The following is an 18,201-nucleotide window of genomic DNA, read 5'->3' as shown; positions in this document are numbered from 1 at the left end:
TACCACCGCCTCAATACTAATTCACAAGTGTAAAACCAACCAAGCAGTTCTTTAAAGAATATCACAATGCTTAGTGACATACATTTTCTAACTAGCTTATATAAGCTTTATACAAACATGAGAACATACACAAAGCTAGCGGTGCACCCGCATAGAAGTGCGGCCATCTGAACACGATTATTTGCAAGTGTAAGCTCAACAGAACAGTTTGTTATAGTGACGCACATTTTGTTACTGCCTTATACAAGCTTAGTGCAAGCACAAGCATGCAGAAAAATATAAATTAAAAACTTGCTCTATGCATACACAAACAGGTCAACGCAAATGGTAAACGCTGCTTTGAAGACAAATGTGACTGTGGCAAAGCGCAGCGCTGTGCCGGTTGAAATTGCCACCCACAAAAGTATTGAGCAATGCTTAAACCACAGGCAATAAAGTGCTGAAAGACTGCGTCTCTAACGTAACTATTTTAATTCAAATTTCTTGAATATAGGGCTCGCTTGCAGATAAGGCGTCTGATCCAACTGACCTGATTTTACACCTGCTACATGCATACAATGCACTCAGATATAACTGGTAATAATAATTATAAAAGGCATTTAAAAACTTGATAGTATGATGAAGATGCATGACTAGAAAAGTTCTGTCCCCCTCGTACTTGTTAAAAAGGTGTAAGTACGACACATGTTCTTTTTTTCCTCAATTTTTGCATTAATGGACAGCCGGGAACCTCGAACCGACAAAAAAAAAAAGATACTGCTATGTTAATAGTGTTATGAATAATTTTTTGTGAAAGCTTTCTTACAGACAAGTTGCAGTCTCGTTTCTGGAGGTTGAGCTGTATCTTGCAAAATAACTTGAAAAGTGGTCACATGGGAATATGACACTATATCATAATGTTAGTTTCAGTTGACTCTCTTGCCCTACAAGTCGCTGCTCACTGTGGCCAGTGATGCAACAGCAGTGTCTGTGTGATTTTCATCACACTTCTGTCCTATGCCATTCTTACCAGAGTTGGCGGCACATAGATACCCAAATTTCGATAGTGTTGCTTTCTCAGGTGGTTGCTTTTGATTTGCTCAATATCAGTTGGCACTTCAGCTGCATCAAACTTCTTTTTTACCTCTTCAACAACAACATCAACAACAATCTTATGACACCTGTGTTGTCCTTCTAGTTGCGTACAAAGACCAGTCAATCTAGCAACAACACTGACAGTCTCTATCTTGTAATGGGGGAGAGGTGTGTCCCACCATGTGTTCCACATTGTCACTATGTGGGCTGGCTGGGGAGGCAACAACTGTAATATGTTTGCATTTGCATATATTAAAGTGATGCTTGTACTGTGTTATAACACCTAACTTAGTCTTGCACTTGCTGCACAATAACACTGGCTCACAGTCGTGGTGAAAAGCTTTTGTATGTTGAGCAAATGAGTTGTATCCACTACAAAAAAAGTCAGTGATAGCACACATGTTGCTCTACCAGGCCTGGTGTGGTTCCTTCTGACACTGCTGCTGATGCTGACGCGCTGCTGCTTGCCTCGTACACTGTTGCAGCTGCAGTAGACATGGCAGTCTCTGCATCTATTGCTGCCGTGTCATCTGTCATGGTAACTTCCAAGTGGTATCGGGCTCACTTCTGCAACAGAGATGTTGTTTGCCCCTTGAGGGCTCTCATGATCAGGGCCAATAATTTCGTAGGCATTGTCTCCTGCATCGAAGAACCAATAAGAACAGCATGAATTAATAAACATAGCTCTAAAAAGTACGGACCTCAAGACTTAACCACAAGCTTTGCACATAAGTGACCGGGCTTAATGAATAATACTTGCAGGAGGAGTTACACAATTGTTTGTATATTACAGTAAAGCCTCATCAGAAGATATTCAAGAGGCACGGGAAACATGTCTCTCGAAACCAAAAATTTTGAGACACTGAGGAGCCAGACTAGATCACTTTATTATGCATCATCACTAAAGTATGTTTTGATATATCTGAAGGAATAAATGCTCAGGGTGGCTTAAAGGGCCCCTAAACCACTTCTCGACATTTTTTGAACATTTCAAGTAAACACGTGTATCGAAATCAGAATGCTGTAACGATCGACGAAGCCAAATGCCAGAGTGCGTAGCACTGCCGGAGCACCACAATATGAAGAAAATGACCCCGTGCGCCTCTCTGGACCTATCCTGCACCCCCCAGTTTGTCCTGACGTCACCAGGCTGTCTCTGATGATGTCACCAGTTTCCGGTGCTGTCGATTGGTCGAACGAAAGTGTACGACTGCCGGCAAGGCCTGCAAGCAAATACACACACTCCTTCTTCCTCGTCGCGTTGCGCGCGATGCCATTGTGGGCAGCCAATGGGGGCAAAGAACGGAAACGCCAACAGAAGGGTCTCCCTATGAGGCTCTTCAACACGAGTCACCATACAGTTCCGTTGTATTAGCGCCACCCCTCGCAGGACGACGGGCCAGCGCGGCAGCAACAGAGCTCGTTGGTGTTGGCCTGTCCCGTAACATTTGGAGGTGTACTAGGCAAGGAAAAGACGATACTGTCCATATGGCGTGTACCACATGAGAGAGTAAAATGAGTGGGGACTACTTTTCGATAATCAAACACACGTAGCTCCACAATTACTGCACCGCTTCGAAAAATTCTCGTGGCTACCTGTTCATTGCCTTATTGTGTAGAACTGCAACACCGCAACTAAATTTCTACCTCGGTGGTTTAGGGGCCCTTTAAAGAAGACATTCACAGCTTTTTAGTGACTGTAGATTGTGTTAGCTTCCTTCCCAACTTCTGGAATTTAAACACTTCACTTTGCAAGCCTTGTTGCTCGCAGTACCTTTAAAGTGCTCTTAGACGCTCGTCAGCTTCAACTGCCGACACTTTCTGCCCTGCACTGTCCTCGTTGCCCTCCTTTTCTGGTTCATGCTAAAAGAGACATGCACGATTGAGTTGTGTAAGGATTGCGTGATCTTTACGTCCTTCGGAGCACACAAGGTGCACAAAGTGAATGTGTCTGGGTTGTGTCCCTTCGAAGTAGTGAATACTTAAAAAGTCATCCTTAGTAACAAAGGTGTCTCTTGTATACAGTATTGTTAACGTGGCAAACATCGGAAAACCAACCAAACCATTTTCAGATGTCTCTTACAACCAGGTGCATCTTGTAATGAGATTCTACTGTACTGAATATTTTTCAACTATGGATCATCTGCATGTACATATAGTCACAAAGACATGTTGTGTGGAATGGCGAATCGGGAAACAGTTCGTACTCTTACTTTTTGTCCCTAACATAAGCAGCTGATAACAATATGATAAAAAAGCAGGCAATGAGGCTAGCATGGAACATAATCCTTCAGCTCTAAACAGTTTTTTGGGCCCACATCATTCCCTCATATGACATAAGGAAACAACTTGATTGCAGTAATGGCTGCATGTGATCTGAGTTGATTGAAACAAACTATACGTAAGGTTGTCCTGTATGTAATTTTATCAGAGTGCTTTTTAGATGTCCTGCTGGTGATCCTGGCTGCGCGATGCTTCTCATGCTTTTTGGCACGATTCCTTTTTTTCCACTCCACTTTTTTTTTCAGATTTTCTCCCTTTTCCCTTCCCCCTTGTGTAAAATAGCACACTTGAAGTATCAAATCTGTTGAACTAACGTGTGTATCAAACCTGGTAACATGTGTGCTTCTCTGTGGTCTGTGTTGTATTTTTGCGCTGCACAATTCAATTCAAGATGAAAGATGGAACGTCCCTGCCTTTAGTTTAATTGTGTGTGTGTGTGTGTGTGTGTGTGTGTGTGTGTGTGTGTGTGTGTGTGTGTATGTGTGTGTGTGTGTGTGTGTGTGTGTGTGTGTGTGTGTGTGTGTGTGTGTGAGTGTGTGTGTGTGTGTGTGTGTGTGTGTGTGTGTGTGTGTGTGTGTGTGTGTGTGTGTGTGTGTGTGTGTCTCATGTTTTGAAATATATGCACATTCAGGAGTGCCTGCATGCCCTTCTCTCCTGCTCCAGTGACGAAAAGGAGAGCCTGTTTATGTTCCAATTTCCGCAGCACTGCAGTGGTACAACCGAGTTCCACCTGTATAGTGACAAATCCATATGCGTGTTAGCAACTCAGTAGTTGCTGATGGTTTCATAAGCTTTACACTACACAATAAAGTAATCTAGACAACTTTGTTGGAACAAATGCACATAATTAGGACACCACTTAAACACTAACACGATTAATTGCCCCCAATCTCTCACTCACTAAGGGATAATACTACTGAAACATCAGTGGAGAGCTCAGATTAACACAGCCCATAAAGGACAAGCGTTCTTTGAGGAAAACAGCTATAACAGCGGTTAGTTTTCTTGATCATTTTATGTGGTAGCTTTGATTTAAATGTCATGCAGTACTATAAAATACGAAGTGCCGCATTTCTAGCAGCAGAAGGCGTCGTCAGGCTCATGGTACAACAGATTTTTGCACTGTTTGTCAGTGAGCCGATACATACAAAGAAAACTGAATTCACACATACATATACAGTGTCAAGTGCACTTCTCCTTCGGAAAACGCAGCCACCAGTTCCAATGTTGCTGAAAGGAAAGGTTATATAAAGTGCGAGACTGCATGGAACTGCCACTTATGACTGTAAGTGTATGGTCTGCTGATTGCAGAGGTAGTCACATGCTATTTCTAGTCTCTTTTAGAAGCATTACTAAAGAATAAATTAAAATCTATTCATAAGTCACGAATTTCATGCATCCACAGTTTGGCTAAATAACCTGTGAGAAAAAGACATGTTTACCTGGAATAGCAACCTTTTTTCCTGCTGCAAAACTTTCCTTCGAATTAATGAAATAACTTTACAGCGTCATAATGCGTTTCTCGCAACTACTTGCCGGCAGTGGCGAGTTACAGTGTTTACATCCGACTCATTGGGCGACAACACTGCCAAACACAAATGCTTCACGAACACGAGAACACGTCCCTCGCAGAGAATAGCAACCATATATGCCTCTGTGAGACATGATCGCACCTTTGTGGTCAAAATGTACATTAGAACGACATCACCATCTCATTAAAAAAAAAGCCTCCGTACAAGGCAGCCGCCAACTGCATAATGTGAAATTGCAACTGATGTCCACTTACTGCTGGCCTGTGTTTGAGTCACTTTTGGCAGTTGACTGGGTGCTGAGAAATGCACGTCCTGGGTTGTCCCTGCAAAACATACAGGATTATGTCAAATGTTGAAAATATATACATGCCGGCATTTCATCAGTCGCAAAACAAACGAGTAAACTAATAAACAACTGTAATGTAAACAGAGTACACATCATAAGATAGGCTGTCAACTGTTAATGCATTACGCAAAAAACCTAATGCATAGGAAAGACTATATGTATACACACGAAGCTGACACACAATTTAATTCGCTCTAGGTTTTTCCGTGCAGTATATTCAAATTATTATGTCTCGTGGTTAGGGCAAAATTAGTGTAAGTTACGAACTAAATTATCTACCCTGGAAACTTTTCTTCAATATGCACCTGTGCGCGCTTCGAACAAGTAGCGTTGTAAAATTTACGTACATGGCATTTAAGATATTTGCTGAACACGGATTTCCTTTGCCCTGTGTCGTGTACAGCGAGCTACATATATCTGCCCCCCCCCTTATTTGTACTAGCCATACTGCGTGCCACTGCACCTATACGCACGTCAATAAACCTCACGACACAGAAATAAAAAAAGCGCCAATCACCCATGCCTGCATGTTGTAGTGGGCCTAACCTAACCAAGCATGGGCTGTTGCTTTTTATAGTAAACACAGGCACCGTGCTCATTGCAAGTATGTATCATGTCGCTAAGCAAATATGCAATTTCATTGTACCACTATTTTTTATCACATGGATATATCTGTTGAGAGGCAAGACAAAAAGCAGTCACTTCTCAGAACTAATCAGCTTTCTTAAAACACATTTTTACCTTTTCAATGACACTTGCTGCTATGTGTTTGTCTCCAGAGAGCATACTTGATTTGACTTTCCAATCAGAGACATTACATAAATATACCATGTTAAGATGACTGCCTGGAGCACGTGAGAATTTTCATCTTCGTGTAACATACTGTATCTTGATTTTGTTGACATTTGGTCAAATGGTACACCCAATATACCCACATACTAGTTTTCTTGTCCAAATAACATGCCAATGTATTTTGATTTTTTGGCATTGGCTCCTCTGCACTACGTGAAGTCGCGCTGCACTGGCTCTTTCACATCCTCGTGTCCTTGCAGCTGCCTTCTTGCGTTATATAAAGCGGGTGCCTGAAAAATATCGTATGGAAAAGTCAACACAAGGGCATGGTGCAAAACAACATCAAGACAGTCAAGGCCATGGCAATAAAAAAGTCTTAGCTCTTAGTCTTCCTAGTGAAATGCATGCAAAACATCCAAATGACTGCAACAGTCAACTGCTAAACTAGCTTCAATTTTTAAATTTAAGCAAAAAAACAAATAAACTACAGTTCATCCTTGTTTTTCATGAATGTTAGAATACTCCTGCTAATGAATAGAATATTGGTCATTTTCAGACGTCATAGGTCTGTCATGAGTCTGGTGCATCGCAAACACCACTAGTGACACATCCTAAGCACGTGCCCAGTGTGCCCCCCCCCCCCCCCCCCCCCCGCACCATCCCTGGTTGTGCCACTGCTGAAGCCATAATTTGAGGATTATAGCTGCAAACATGATGCTCAGTAGGGATGAAAATATTGTCCTTCAGCTCAATGGATATATGGATGTGCCTATAAAAAAGGGCAACAAGGCTTGTTATGGCAAGCTTACCCACATTTCAATACTAACAAGTTCACTGCGGCATGCATCTAAGCTTACTAAAAGGCATGAACTTATTTTCATGCATGAGGTGCGCAGTGGAGTTCATTTTTGACAGACCCGACTACTGCTGCAGTTTGAAATCTAGCATTTTAGATTCTTGTAGGCATGTAAAAGTTGCAGTTAAACCGCAGTTATTAGTTTATTACACCAACCTATTGTTCTGTGTACGACAGACTGGTAACACGGAATTAAAGCAACATTTTATTTTGATGTTTTATTTCTCTACTAAAAATATTCAAGCGATAAACACATCTTGATCTGCCATGCTATAGCAAAATGCACACATTACGCTTGTAACCCCCAGAGAAAGGCTGATTTAGCTGTTCATATGACATAACTCTTACACGCCAACTCATATTAGCAAATGCACAGGCATGTCCAAAACAATAAGCGTATGCAAAGCGCCCCTGCAATTGTAATTCCACACAGCAGCCGTTATATTCGATGCCGATGCGTAACTAGCTGCTCGACAATTCACCGAGTTCGTAGACATAAGCATCCTTTCAGTTTCGCACCGTGCACGAAAACCGCAACAGGAGACAAAACCAGACCTATAATCACACCATTTCAACATGAGCAAAAACAGTTCAGTCTTAGGGATAAACACTGTGAGAGTGATTTAGTGCGCGACGGCGACGAGCGACGGCTTCGAGCGACAAAACGGGCCGTCGCTTGAACAGATGGCTCGGTTCTTGAAATCTAGAAATCGTCGCTCGTCGCCCAGAAGTGCTATGAGCGACTAGCCAATAGCGCGAAGCCGGAACTGGATGTACATACATCGCTCAAATACTACCGATTGTCGCGCGGAACGAGCAAATGATTCAATTTTTATACGTGCAAGGATAAGAACGTACTGCAAGACCTCCGGAAATATTTTATGCTACTTTTTATAGTAAAATACATCAACGTAAATTACTAAAGCACGCGTCACGCGTGACTGCAGCCCTCATGCCGGCAACACCGGGGAGGCGTCGCTCAAAATCGTCGCTCGCACGGAGTACGACTTGTAGGCGACGAGCGAACGCGACAGCCATCTCCGTCGCGTCGCTTGTAGCTGCCGCGTGCAAGATCGCTTATATGGGGTTTATACTTTTTTCAGCATAAAACATGGATTCCTCATGCGTTTTCAGTAAGTTCAAGATAACGCGCCCAACTGACCTCTTGCAGCATGCAGCTGAATGCCTGCGGCAAAGTTTCTAACTAGCACTGGTGCTGCACGTAACTTCAGTGGTCGCAGATTCCCCCTGCGCGAGACACCGTCAAGCGCGCGGTTTATTTATAAAAAAAAAGCATGCTGCCAGCAAAATGACGCCTTCTGTTATGTGATTCCTTAGTTCAACAGCGTTCCGTACACAGTAGACTGCCAAACTGAATAAATTCAAACACACAAAACTCACGCTAATCACGCTCCGCATAGGCTCGGAATCACGGGCTGGTGAACTAACCATTTTAAGCGTCCTCTCGCCTGGCGTCTTATTGAACATACCATAGTTCTGGCAGCGTTTGCGATTTTTAAAGCTCTTATGGACAACGGCAAAGTGATAAAATCACATGCAGTTATCGCGACGACTGGCTTTTTCGATTGACATCGAGAGACAGCGCGTATGCCTAGTCCTTTGTCAATCCGGTCGGCTAAGCGCAGCGACGACTTCCTGGCGATAGCATGACATATACGGAGAATGTGCACCAAAGTTAGAATTCACTTACCGTGGAGGATTTGTTGTTATATCCAAGGCATGACGAACGACTGTCGTGTTTTCGTGGCGACGCGAGATGGCTGGCCTTTGCTCGCTGGACGGATCACCTTTCTCCGGTGCGGTGTTGTTCCGCGATCTTGAGCGCGCGCGCGCGCGGTGGAGCCACTCCGAGTGAAAAAGTAGAGCGCTCGCTACGCGTTCCTTTGAACTGCGGCGGCCTGTTCTCTTAGAAGCAAAACGATGTGTTCTTTGCTCAGCGTGCATGAATGATACATTGCCATGTTCGGGGCCAGCCACCTACAGTTGAAGCAGAAGATTACGCTACGTTTTGTTTTCTATTGCCGCAAGAGTCTCTCTTTTCTATTGTCGCAAGAGTCTTTTCACTCTCTCTCTCTGAAGGGGAGAGTGAAAAGCCCATTTCACTCTCTCCTTAGTGACAGAGTGAACAATGCATTTCACTCTCCTCGACATTTTGCGAGAGTAAAACGACGCTTTGAAGAGTGAACCGGCAGCTTCACTCCTGCGATACCCTTCCTAGTTTTTAGAGTGTATGCTGCCACTGCACATCTTTATTTCATCTCCATCCAAAGAAGGTGCACCTGATTTTCCAACTCTGTCAACGAGAAAACTTTGTGAACAAAATTGGAGAGTTTGCGTAAGTACAAATGTCCGGTGATACTGTAACAAGTGCATGCACAGACGATATCATCACTGGGCCACGTCACTGTAAATACGATTTGATGCGTAATTATATGAAGCTTCTGGCCAATGACTTGTCGGTTTTGTTGTGCAAGGACAGACCAATAAATTAATTGAACGAAACACGCCGTATAAAATGATATTATACCGCCGTAAAGTAGAAAATATAAATTATTACATACCTAAAATCCTTTAGGAATTAATGATAATTTTCGTAGATTACGAATTGCTTCCTCTTACGCATAAGGACATATACCTAAAAAAATAAGATTCTTGGGCTTTACTTGTGGACCCGCGATGTCCGCTGCTGCTTGCGTTCCTTCTTTTTGAGAATGAGGAGGAATGCATTTCTCGAGAAGCCAATAGTGACTGATCGGCCGACCAAACCACGGTATCGCGGGCGAAGAGAGCCTCGCTAGAGAACATAATAGTCATCATCAAGCTTTGGTGGTTTCAGTCAAATTCCTGGATTCATGAACTTCGGAATCTCTTTAACTCACCGAACCCCAGACCCCGCCAGACTCATCCTCAGCAGGCCAGACCATGAAACTTGCATAGAACGGGGCGCGGATGGTGGCGGTAAAGCATTAAGCATGCACTTTTCTTTGTCATTGTGTTTTTAGGCTTCTTGGACAAACAGCAAATAGTGCTTTGCTCTTTCATCCCCATATTATTAGCAAAATTAAGAACTAGCGATGAAAATTACGTGGGCGTACATTAGTTTAGGGGCTTTGATTGAACGCCTAATGTGTTGTAGTTTATCAAGCAGGGAGACGCTAAATGTCATCTGGGTGTGCATCATCTGGGGTGGTTAGGGTGACACGTGCAGGCTTTATTCAAAAGCCAGTTCTTGAAAAAGTGGGTTCACAACGAAGGGAGATAAACCGTTACCTAAAGCAAAGGTGGAAAGACGAGATTACGAAACTGGTGCTGACGTCCAACTAAGGTGTGGTAAAAATCATCAAATTTGAACACAAGCGCATAACCAATTTCTGATAAAACGTAATCTTGATGAAACAAGTAGATCATAAAACAGATGAAGTGGCCAAAACAACCACACGAGAACCCTTCTCCAATGTACAAATGTTCGCTGGGTTAATGTGTTGCAAACTAACGCTTCAGAAATTTGCGTGAACATGAAGAAAAACATCCACAAGCGCTGACCAACAAGCTTATAGAAGGTGCGTGATCAAAACATAAAAGGCATTAGCAAACCATTGACACAACATTCTAAAAGAGTAAGCATACTATTTCTCGCTGCTTTTCCTTTGGACACAATGTAAATTTATAACCGGCTTTTGCATCTCATATGTTGCATTGTGAGTGAGCGCGTGTGCATTTTTTGCTAGTATTTTTCAGGCGGTTGTTCAGCGGAATCAGGATTGTTTCTACAGCGCAGCGTTTTGTCGCCGTTCCTGTGGCGAGCGTAGGCGTTGTCCCTCGTCACCGAGAGAACAAAGGAAGTGCAGCAAATTCCCGCGAAATGAGCCAGCGTTGTTACCAGCCTCCATTTCAACCGCAAAAGCCAAACAATGAGGCTCGTGCCGCATGCAAGAGTCCCTCATCGTCATTCCGGTGTCGCCAGTCCCGTTCGCCACCAGCTCGTCGCCCACAGTCACCGATGCAGCCCCGAGGCCCGATTACGGAAAACTATAGGCCATGCAGCTCCCGGGGTTGACGGTGCATTAGACTTAAAAATGTTGTAACAGCGCAAACACATGCAACCACAAAGTAACAAGGACGAGACAAAAGCGCATTAATAAACACAATAACAAACACAATAGACGCAGTATTAAACAGACAATCTGACATGGCGGAATCTCCTAAGGTTCAACTGTTCGACTCAAATAGTTACCAGAGGCATGTCTTTACATCTTGCCTGTCGACGATCCCAAGATATCGGCTCTCGACGCCGAAATTCAATCGGCCTCTCCAGTACCCTCTGATTCACAACAGACTGTAGTCAGCGACGAACCTAGCATGATAATTGAACCTGACCTTCTGGCACAAGCTGCTGATCTCCACCGTCCTTTCCCAAATTCATAGGTTATTTTTTACTCTTGCGGCCGACCTTTATCATAAGCATCTGTCATCCACGATTGTATTTACACAGGAGACGATAAGTATATATATATATATATATATATATATAATTCAAGAAATGCTTCTGTAGGTCTGGTACATTAGTAGAAGAAACGAAGGGACACACGAAAAATTCCTTGCTAAATGGCTCAACATTTCCGCCGTCCGATTTATATTGAATCGATGGAGGCGAACGGATTCCGCAAACGAAATGCTGCAACTTTCGGCTGTGCTGTGCTGTGTCGTTTCGGCCGTGGCACGGCGAAACGGTCAACCTTAAAACAAGCAATTTTTTTAAGTGTCCACCTTCGTTACTTCACGTGTGTGTATATGTGTATGTATATATACATATATATATATATATATATATATATATATATATATATATATATATATATATGCGTGTGTGTGTGTGTGTGTGTGTGTGAGTGTGTGTTTGTGGTGTGTGCGTAGATATATTGTAAAGATTAAGTGAATGTGACCTTTAATTTGAACACGGTAGAGAATAGAACGGCCGGCCCAGGAATGAGTGTTGTCTATCTTCTCTCATTTACAATGGCGCAGTCTACAACGAGCGTGCCTTGAGGCATTTCATCCTTAAGTGTGCCGTCAGGACACTTCGGTGTGCCGGTCACTCCTGCCTAGGAACGCCGTCCACGCTTTCTCAACTATGGAGTCCGCCACCCTACCACCACCGCAAGAAGCCACCGTGCCGTCCGGGAACAGCGTCCAAGCGTCCTGCGCGGCTGTAGGTCAGGACGGTACCGGTACACTCGTCCAAGCCATCGCCCAGCTTACAAAACAGCTCCAAGTTATGACGAGCGCCTTCGCATCCGTCAGCGGTCGCGCCCTACTTCGACCTCCTACTGAGACAGCGCTTCGGCCCCTTCCTTCTTGAACCCGTCATGCCTGGGAACGTCGTCCACGCTTCCCGTTGGCCAGGACATCCTTCCAGGTGTTACTTCCAAGCCACCAAGCTATGCCGTCGATGCTTCCTTCGTGGCATAAACGGCTGCCACGAATACCGCAACGACCGCGCTGCCCGTGGGCACCGCTCCTGGTTCGTCGGGCAGCTGGACAGGCAGCATGGCCAAGATGAGATCCTGTGACTTCCAGCCGCCGGCGTTGGCGAAAATACCAGTTTCACGGCATTCAAGATGATGTAATCCTTCGGGCTCAAGCTATGAATAGCTTGGGTGATCATCATGATTCGCCATAAAAAAGATATAGCTGCTAACAGCAAAACAAGTTTGTGGTGCCACCAAGGCGTGGGAGAACTACGAAGGCATCAATGAGCTGGCCTGTCCTGAATGGAGTTTAGGGCCGATAGCTCCTTTGGGCTGGCTTTCTTATACCTGCGGCGCACCCAAAAAGCACAATTTAGCGACCGGAGCTCGTCAGATACCCAACCTTCACAAAACGCGGTGCCCAGCAACACCTCAACAGAGTGACCACGGTAACAACAACACATGCGGCCTTACAAGTAGGCGCTGCAGCTTGGCTACTGCCCCAACTACCATCATGCTCACCCATTCAGTAAAGGAAAAATTTCTCTCGGCGGGTGGCAGGAGGCAGCTGGCGTATGCAATTATGCGCTCTGCGTTGCGTTGCTATTCAACAAGCAGAGACCCAATTCCATGGCCATGGCATCAGTGTGAAGTGCGGTAGCGGCAGGTGGATCATAATGAGCCAGTAATCGGGGAGCCGTAAACGAGCGTACGAGGGTGGAGAAGGTTTTGTTCGAGAAAGTCCCCATCTGCAAGCTACGTGCTTCATGAACAAGTCAGTGAGTGGGCGAGCGGTGTTGGCTAAATTCTCGATGAAATGACGGAAGTTCGAGCGTAGTCCAACAAAGCTTTTTTCGTCTGCAGTGGAAGACGGAACAAAAAAGTTCAAGGCAGCGCGTATCTTGCCACTGTCGGGTTAAACGCCAGCGGCACGGACGAGATGGACAAGCACGATAACTTGACGATGGTCAAAGTGGCACTTGAATGAGTTCAATGACAGGCCTGCGCGCCAGAAGAGAGCAAGAATGGCCGACAGAAGTGTTGGATGATTCGCGAAAGTTGGTGAAAATATAAAACAGACACATAGACCACAGATAGCCGCGAAATAATAAGTCCATCATTTTTGCGATGGTTTGCGGGTTATTACAAAGACCGAATGGCATTACCTTTATTGATCTACTGAGATTTCAAAATAGCGTGATCTAAGCTCAATATATGAGAAGTACTTGGCTCTGTGCAAGCAGTCCAAAGCATCATCAATACGCGGCAAGGGTAGACATCCTTGCAGGTGCTTTTATAGAGGGGCCTTGTGATTGACAACCTGAAATGGTCCACGATCTGCCTACACCTTTTCGTGTGTCGAACTGAGCAATTCGGTGACGCGTCGCACTAAGACTGCTGCCGCGACGAAAGCATAATGCGACGCGGGTGACGTCTGCACCCGCCCAGTGTCGTTCCTGCCCACGGTGGATGACCAAGAGTATTTAATGCGAAACCGGCTTATTATAAGAAGAGAGAGTCACTAGCAGCAGCCAAATTGGACTGACGCACAATTCGGCACCGCTTCCTGTACGCTATTACCTGCTGTATCTATGCATTGTATATGAAGCTCTTCGTCTCCTCTCCGTCTGCCGCAAGAGTCCGTCCCGCGTGCTCGACCCAACGTCGCAATACCCGTGAGGGCTCGTAAGTTCATCTGAACCCATTGGTGATTGTTGTGTTTTAAATACATAATGTGTTTTCTCAATTGTCACCGTTTCCAATGCTTGCCACTAAAGTTACCGATGTGGTCGGCATGGCATTGTACGATTCATGTCTACGGAATATACTGCTCCGGCCTGCTCACGTAGTGTCTAGCATCAAACTGATAGATTAGAGGAACAAAAATGATGCCGAATACCAGTCTACATGAACAGCTGCTGCAATGTAATAAAGTGCCAAGTTCGCGACAAGGCAGCTAATTTCCAGGCGTTTCAGTCGATAGCGGTTTGTACTCTGTATATCCTCCTAAAGAAAACATGAGTGCTTTCCGCGCACCACAGCAGCGTCGAACGCTGTTCTCACAGGTGGATTGCACATAGATTTTCGCGTTCTATCTCGTGGAAGTGGCTCGGCGGCCATTGGCGTTGGTGCGCCTACTGCTGGCATTTGCGTTTGAAGAAACACATTTTACCTATTCAAACCGCAAGCTACAAAGAGAAAATGTTTGCTTTCTGACTGCCCGAATAGCCTCGAAAACAGGAAACAACGCCACACGAAGTATTCTGGAATATTTCTAAACGTACTATCAATCTCAGAGATTAACTGCAGGAGTTAAGGATGATAAAGAAGTATTTAGGCTTAAAGTTATATCCACATCAGGAAAAGTACTTCCCGTAGACGTGTGTCAGAAAACGGCTGGAGAGGTTGGACATCACTGTCGAGGTCTAGTACAAGAAAGAGAAACGGTCTTACATTGGATTAAAGTAAGCAAAGTGGCATTTGCTGTAACAAAAGAACCACAAGGATATTAATTTTGTCACCTCCGTTTCTTTTTTCAAAAACTCCACGGCAGCAATCCGAAGGAGGCAGGATTCTCTATGTAAACAAGCAGTGCACGAGTCCGTAACAGCTCACGCCTCCTTTTTAAACAGTATTCCTCACTATTTCTGGAAACCCTAGGTCTATTTCGGCATGGCGTTCATGCACGTAAATAAAAGGAATAAGTCCATGATCAATTAAAGCCAATCATCCATACTTTCAAATCATCTTACTTTCGAGCGTGTCATTTGGATTGAGCACAATCAGGAAAGCACATGATGGTTCCTGAGGACTGAAAAGGGTCAGCCATATAAGTTCGGGCGGAATTTCGCTGCCGCCAAAACTAGGGTCAGGCACTCACTCTCAGTGATGTAAAAGTTGCGCTCAGAGAACGAGAGGAGGCTGCTGGCGTACGCGACAACACGGTCGTGGCCGCGCTGGCGTTGTGCGAGTATTGAGGCGATGCCGTGGCCGCTGGCATCATAACTGACTTCGGTAGGCACAGAATGATTGTGTTTGGCGAGAACGGGCGTCGTTGTGGGATATTCGATTAGATGCGAGAACGCAGAGGCCTCGTTATCACCTTATTATATTCAAAAGCTCAGTTAGTTGTCGTGCAATGGCCCCGAAATTTTTCATGAAGCGGCGAAAGTAAGAGCAAAAACCGATGAAGCTGTGCACAACCTTGACACACTTCGCAGCAGGGACGTGCGTAACAGCATGACTTTTGCGTTGGTCCGGTTGCACTCAGTTAACGTGAACTAGATGTCCAAATACGGTCATCTATTGACGTCCAAATTGACGCTTGATGCATTGAGTTCCAGAGACGCTCCACGAAAAACGTCGAGGACTGCTGATAGGCGCTCTAGGTGCTTAAATAATGTTGGGGAAAATACTATAAAGTCGTCCGAGTAGCTCACGCATGTGGACTGCTTGAAACCATAAAGAAGGAATGCCATCATGCGTTCAAAGGTGGCAGGAGCGTCACATAGACCGAAGAGCATCCCTTCGCATTAAAAAAGATCGTCGATTGTTACAAGGGCAGTCTTCTCGCGGTCTGGACCGTCCATGTCACTCTCCCAGTAGCCGGAGCGATAGTCAATTGGTAAGAAAGTACCAGCACCAAGGAGGCAGTCAAGAGCCTCATCAATGCGAGGTAGGACATACACGTCCTTTTTTGTAATCCTGCTAAGGTGCAGATAATCCAGGCAAACTCGTCATGAGCCATCTTTCTTTCTCAGCAGTGCAACAGGTGACGCCCATGGACTACACGACGGTTCAATAATGTTTTGGCAAGCATTTTGCGAACTTCTGCGTCAATACCTTGGTAGTCAGACGCTGATAGTCGATACGCGCGGCGTTGAACAGGAGTTGCATGGCTGGTATTTATGCGAAGTTGAGCAGCTGTAGTTTGGACCAAACGACGATCGTGAAAGTCAGATATATCGTTCTAGGAAAGCAGAACGCGGTAGAGCTCACGGGCATGGTCGGACACCATGTCGGGCGTAATCATTCTTTGTAAGTAGACGATGGTATAAAGTGTGGACTGCGATGGAAGAGGTGAGTCAGTTGAATTCTTGTCTACTGCAATAGAGGCTACTGGTTGACCTTCGAATGAGCAAAGCTGGGCCAGAGATATCCCGCTTGGCAGCATTTCTGAGGTAAAAAAATTGACCACTGGCAGGCAGACGCAATCCACCATAACAGATAAAACTTTATGAGGCATGGTGATAGCGCGTGTAGGGATGACGTCTTCCATGGGAACCGCGATTTAGTGACTGTCGGGCACAGGTGGGGATGTCACAAAGTCAATGTAAGTCAGGGCTGAAGGTGGCAAGCGAACGAAGTCTACGGAACTGATTGTCTGGGCGTTGCTTCAGTGGGATCGAGAATAGGGAGGTCAAGGCGAAGTGTATTGACTGAACAGCATATAAGAGCAGAATGCGCGGTGAGGAAGTCCAGGTCTAGGATGTGTGGATACATACAGGCAAAATTTCCACGCGACTGGCCCCTTGACACACTTTGCGCGTATTTGCAATTATCTTTCGCGCACGTAAATACGCTTTTTTATGGCACGTATTGAGCAACAGAAAGCTGTATGGGTAGTTTCTCATATTGCTGTGCAATTGTGCGATTAACACCTTTCACATATTATTAAGAATCGAGAACCTGAGTATATGTAATATTTATTATCTAATTAGGCGGAGTGCAAAAAAGTATTCTGAGTATTTCGAAGCTACGGGAAACAACATTACCTTGGTTATGTTTGACTATGCAGCATTTGCATATCTTTAGGTTTACTTCAAGTGAAACGCCCTATAGACCAATAATGCCAGTCGGATTAAAATTTGATGTTTGTTGAAACAGTGAGCCATATATGGCTCTTCTTTAAATACACTGAACACTGAGGACATCTAGGCTCAGTGATGTATGCTTCTCTCAACTCTAGGATGGATGTAAAGAAAGGAGATACGACGAAGACGCTGTGAGTCCTGTAGTGGTCAACGCTTTTACATCGCTTAATATATCCGCTCAGACGCCACGTGCTCAATCTACTGGCCTAAAGAAATAAGCATGATGCACATTTTTTCCCTGGAGAACTGAACCAAAAATACTTTCATGTTGATTACAGCATAAACTTGTCATTTCTAAAAGCAATTTCCACGTCCGCTTCAACGTTCTTCTAAACGGATGTCGATTGCACTCATGATCTGCTTGACAGACATATTACCAATTTTTTTCTGAGATTGGTCTTTAGTGTACATGAGCTAGTGCAGTACCTTGACAGGCCTGCCATATTTTGACATACTTTGACATGCGCTCATACATCATAGTTTAATATCGCATACCGCCGTAATCGCTTTGTTGGCTCGGTATTTTGCTTTCTTGTTCATTACTACCATCTGAATGCTTTTCACGCACATACATATCCAGCTCCAAGTGTGCGTAGGTTTAGAGGACCACCTATTTAACAAACAATATATATTCAAATGCGGTGTTAGTCCGAGACATTTCTCTTCGAAGAGCCAGCCAAGTGCTATCACGAGTTGAATATGTGGATGACACTTGAGGGACGTCTTCAACTCTTCGCGTAAATGGTTACTTCTGAGCCAGAGATTGTAACAAAACACAAAAATCTTCCACCAGAAATATGAAATTTGGGAATTGTCGAGTAAAGTTATCAATAACATATATTAAAACAAGCAAGCCCATCAAAAATTCAGGAGTGATCAGACGACCATGCCAGTGCTGCCCCCCATAAATAAATTGTTCGCGCTTATTCAGGCGTGTTGCAATCTAAGAATAAAA

The 18,201-nt window shown here is 44.6% G+C and overlaps 1 long non-coding RNA gene across 1 annotated transcript in view; it reads right to left on the bottom strand.

Moving 5' to 3' along the window:
• Positions 1-11,224, bottom strand: part of LOC129382759 (uncharacterized) — a 33,067-nt gene extending 21,843 nt beyond the window's left edge. The window contains exon 1 of the long non-coding RNA XR_008610817.1: positions 11,139-11,224. This is a non-coding gene — a long non-coding RNA (uncharacterized lncRNA). The remainder of the gene's footprint in view (positions 1-11,138) is intronic.
• Positions 11,225-18,201: the final 6,977 nt, after the last annotated feature.

This window comes from Dermacentor andersoni, chromosome 6 (genome assembly GCF_023375885.2).
Source record: "Dermacentor andersoni chromosome 6, qqDerAnde1_hic_scaffold, whole genome shotgun sequence".
In the NCBI taxonomy this organism is placed as follows: domain Eukaryota; kingdom Metazoa; phylum Arthropoda; class Arachnida; order Ixodida; family Ixodidae; genus Dermacentor; species Dermacentor andersoni.
This window is presented reverse-complemented; position numbering and strand designations above follow the sequence as displayed.